This window comes from Curcuma longa, chromosome 10 (assembly GCF_044706935.1).
Source record: "Curcuma longa cultivar G26 ecotype Majalengka, Jawa Barat chromosome 10, ITB_CL_G26_1.1, whole genome shotgun sequence".
Lineage (NCBI taxonomy): Eukaryota > Viridiplantae > Streptophyta > Magnoliopsida > Zingiberales > Zingiberaceae > Curcuma > Curcuma longa.
The window spans coordinates 2,289,571-2,294,375 of record NC_133870.1 but is presented as its reverse complement, the minus strand read 5'-3'; positions in this window follow the sequence as shown (position 1 = coordinate 2,294,375).

Sequence of the window (4,805 nt, the reverse complement as noted above, 5' to 3'; positions counted from 1 at the left end):
GTATGGGCAGCCGCCCACACTGGGCCCAAACAAAGCTCCGACCATGTGCCCAAGAGACCTATTTTCTCACCGATTCTATGCCCACCACGTAGAAAATTATCATTCATCTAGGCATCATCTTGACCACCCGTGTAGCTAACATATCCATGTGTTTGATTTTTGATATTTAATGAGTCAACGCCATAAGCCATGGTAAAAAAAATCAACAATTCAATTAATAATAAATGATTAAATTGGTGGATTTTGAGAAACGCAATCAATTGAGTACAATAATGAACTTGAATTGTTAGATCATTGATAATCAATGAAAATTCATGTGGTCCAAAACCACTTGGAGATCAAATTCAAACAATAAAAACATTAAGATCAACATAAATTGAACAATAAAAAATAATATATGGAAGAGAAGTTTTTTGCTACTTTGTGAAAATTTTATAGTGAAATTTGAGATCTAATGTCATCGATCAAACATCTTATGCTCGCCATAAGAAGAACGATGCAAACTGGGTTTCAGACCTTTCGACACCTAGTATAATTAGCGGCGGCGCTACCGATGAGGTGGACGCCTCAACCCAGAGGGATTCAAGTCGGATCTCGCAGTTGAATCTTAGAGTACATGAGGATGCCACTCTCGAGCGAGAACATTGGTACCTCCATCCCTTCCTATGTTGGTCCACTTGCAAAATTGTAAATTTAAACACAACATTAATATTTTTGATATCATTTTTTGTTTTACAAATAAAAAAATTATTAATGTCATTATATTTATATATTAATTAATTAAACGTATTAATCTTATTAACTGATTTAATTTTTTATCATAAATCCAAACTTCATGTTCATCTCCTTCACTCTCTGCAACAAGTAAGGAATTCTGCTCAATAACGATTCTAAATTTTTTTTCCTGTTCAGCGAAAAAGATATAAGGCAGTGACGCAGTTGCTTGCGCTGCCTGCCGAGGCAGCAATGTGGCAGCCTCCCAAGCTGCCACTGCCCCACCAAGCAGCGACGTAGCCGCTGCCCTGCCAAGTAGCGACACGGCCATTGCCCCGCTTGTTGCGACTACGATTGTAGAGAGAGTGTTTGCTGCCAGGGGCGGAGCTACAGGGGGGGGCGCCTGGGGGCGGTCGCCCCCCTGCCCCCTGGGAGTGATCCGGGAAGAAACTGTCGGCGATAGATTGTGGAATTTTGATCTGCTCACTCTCGCTACCTCGAGATCTAGATCGAGCGAGGAGGAGAAGGGCGGAGTGAGCGATGGCGGCGGAGCAAGGGAAGGAAGGGTGGTTTATCTATGGGTTCGTGGCGCGGGGGACAGTGGTTCTAGCCGAGTATACAGAATATACTGGAAACTTCTCTGCCATTGCGGCGCAGTGCCTCCAGAAGTTGCCTTCCTCCGACAACGTGTCCACCTACGCGTGCGACGGCCACGCCTTCATCTTTCTCGTACACAGTGGCTACGGTAACTCCCTGATTTCGTATCCATGTACCTTACTTTTAGTCTTTTGTTTGATTCAAAAGGGAGCTATTGTCTGCTGGTATTTCGATGTGGTTCTAGATCTTCAGGGTTTGCGCCTCGTGATGGCCACTGGATTGGTTAATGTCTGCGCAAGGTGGAGTTACTCGTTGTAGGCTTGTAGCTAGGTTTGTCAAATCCTTTTACTTATGATACTTGTTATGGGGTTAAAAGGATACGGACGAGGTTAACCAAGTCCTAATCGGTGACCATATCAATCGCACCCAAGGAGGCACGGGAGACCTCATGAGACCCCTCCTCGCTCGCTCTTCCGGGGAATGAACCGAAGTCCACTTCGGTTCGGTCACGCCCCCTCCTCCTCGTGCACCATGCTGGGGAATGAACCGAAGTCTGCTTCGGTTCGGTCACGCCCCCTCCTCCTCGTGCACCATGCTGGGGAATGAACCGAAGTCCACTTCGGTTCGGTCACGCCCCCTTCTCCTCGTGCACCATGTTGGGGAATGAACCGAAGTCCACTTCGGTTCGGTCCCCTTCTCTCACCTGCTAGTTCCCAAGGGCCACTCCGCCCATCATTTGTTATGATGATCCCACGTGTCCTCTCACTTATTTCATCATGACACGTGTCTGAGGGGACCGCTCTTTTCTTGCAAGTCAATGCTGCCACAAGCCCACTAAACAGGCCATACCTCGGACCATACCCTTAGACATTTTGTAGGACACATTCATAACGTTGATGGGGCCCTCCGGGTCATGTCAGAGACATGACATTTCAGAATCTCCTTCCTTAAGAGGGTTAGTGTTTCAGTGGAGAAAGGTACGCGCACGCAAACGAGCTCTTAGAATTTTCCTCTTCTTCTCCTTTAGCAGTTCCTCATCTCCACGGACTAACTTAAGCATCGGAGTGGTCGCGCCGGGAAGGATCCCCGGCCCTCCAGCTCACTTGCTCTTTCTTGTAGGCTTACTATCCACCAGGGAGGCAGATCTTGGACGAGGTGCTGTAGAGTGAGCTAGCCGTCCCGTCCGAAGGTGTCTCTCAACAGGAACATATTTTGGCGCCGTCTGTGGGAATACGAATTGCCCTGCCTTGAGACATGCCGACGGACAACCAGCAACCTCCTCTCGACCCTCCTCGCCCAACTAACATGACACAAGGAGACCTGGATTTGGTGGTGGCTACTGTCCTCCAGGCTTTAGAGAAGCATCAAAGGGAAGCTCCCGTTCTTCCCCAAACAGACCTTGCTAGGCCTGCTGTAACTCCCCCTGCTCCACTACGAGGACCCGCTTGTCGATTATATACGCCGGCAGAAGACCCTCAGGTGCCCTCCGGGCGGGCTCAGGGGGGGAGGGAGCATCAAGGTACCTCTATGGAGTCCGCAGCAGAATCAGTTTTTCGGGATCCTCTTAAGGGAAAAGCTCCCATGACCGGCGGAAACACGGGAATAATACCAGCTAAGTCTCCTTTCACTCGCCGAATCTTAGATGAAGAGGTACCTCGTCGCTTCCGTACCCACCAATTCGCTGATTACACTGGGGCCACGGACCCCGAAGATCATGTAGGCCGGTTTGAAAACGCCGCTTCCCTTCATCAGTACACGGACGCCATTAGATGTCGGGTCTTCTCAACTACCCTCTCCGGATCCGCGCTGCGATGGTTCAGCCGATTGCCCCCTGCTTCCATCGATTCCTTCGAAGCGTTCAAAGACTTGTTCCTGCAGCACTTCTCCACCAGCCGTACTTATTGCAAGACAACAACAGACCTTTTCGCTATCAAGCAGGGGCCCAAGGAGTCCTTAAAAGACTTTGTGCGCCGCTTCAATCGCGTAGCGCAGGATGTGCCGGACGCTACTTCCCCGGTCCTGGTAAGCGCCTTCTCACAAGGTATACTCGAAGGAGATTTTTTCCGATCGCTAATCAAGAAGCCACCTATCAACTATGACGCCCTGCAAAGCCGAGCCGTTAAGTATATTCATGTGGAGGAGGCCCAGTCCTCTCGTCGCAAGGAAACCAACGCCTGCCCCAGTGGGCCTAGTCGAGATCTGGCTGGTTCTCACCGGCTAGAAAAACGACAACCTCCTCAGCTCCAAAGAAGGCCGCAAGTGGAGCATCACCCCACACCGATACAACCCAACCCTCGGGCCATAAATGCGGTGGCAGGAAGTGCAGGGCAAGTAGCGGGGAATCGTCGGTGGCTCCCCCGGTTCTGTACATTTCACAACACACAAAGCCATGACCTTAGCGAGTGTCATCAATACGCTCGTAAATTGAGACAAGAAGCCGATCAGCGCGCTCCGGGAAGATCGACACATCGGACACCGCAAACGCCGCCAAGACGGACACATCGGGAGACACGTCCTCCCTCTCCTCGACCTGCTCGCCCGCGAGACCGATCTCCTAGGCGGTCCGCTCCTCCTCTGCGACAGCCCGCACCTATCAGCCCGGAGATTCGTAGTCAAAGGGAAGCTCCTGAAGTAATCAGAATAACGCCCCCCTGAGACGTATCAACATGATCGTCGGAGGAGCCACCGATGAGGATTCTCATCGGACTCGTAAGGCCGGTGGCCGCCAGCTCGAAGTTTGTAAAGTAAGCCGCGATAAATTCCCCGAAAGTCCCGTCATTTCCTTCGGGCCCCAAGATGTGGATGGTGTCGAAGTACCACACGATGATGCCCTGGTCATCAGAGCAACGGTAGCCAACTATGATATTGGCCGAGTCTTCGTTGACACCGGCAGCTCTGTCAACATTCTGTTTGCCAATACCTTCCAACAGATGGATATTGTTGAAGACAGCCTGGCACCACTGACTACGCCTCTCTACGGATTCACTGGAAATGAAGTCCAGCCGTTGGGGCAAATCACTCTCCCTATCTCCCTCGGCGAACTCCCTCTGATGCGGACCCGGCGCGTTTCATTCATCATCGTGGATGCTCCTTCCTCGTACAACATCATTTTGGGAAGGCCAACCCTTAGCGCCTTTTCGGCCGTAGTCTTCACATACCACCAGAAGATGAAGTTTCCCGTAGGAGACAAGGTAGGCGAAGTCCGGGGAGATCAAATGATCTCCCGGCGGTGCTATGTGGACATGATCCGCACCGATTCCCGGAAAAAGCAAAAAGAATCAGGGGTGAAGTTCATGTTATCCAAGAGGCGGCCTCCGATAAGAGTTTTGAAGAAAAGGAAGCCTTGCAAGTACATCCTGACCGAACTGAGACTACGGTTCAGGTGGCAGCGGACACTCCCGCCTGAATTGAAGGAAGAGCTCGGCGCCTGCCTCCTTCGAAATCAAGATATATTTGCTTGGACACCAGAAGACATCACCAGCATTTCTCCATCC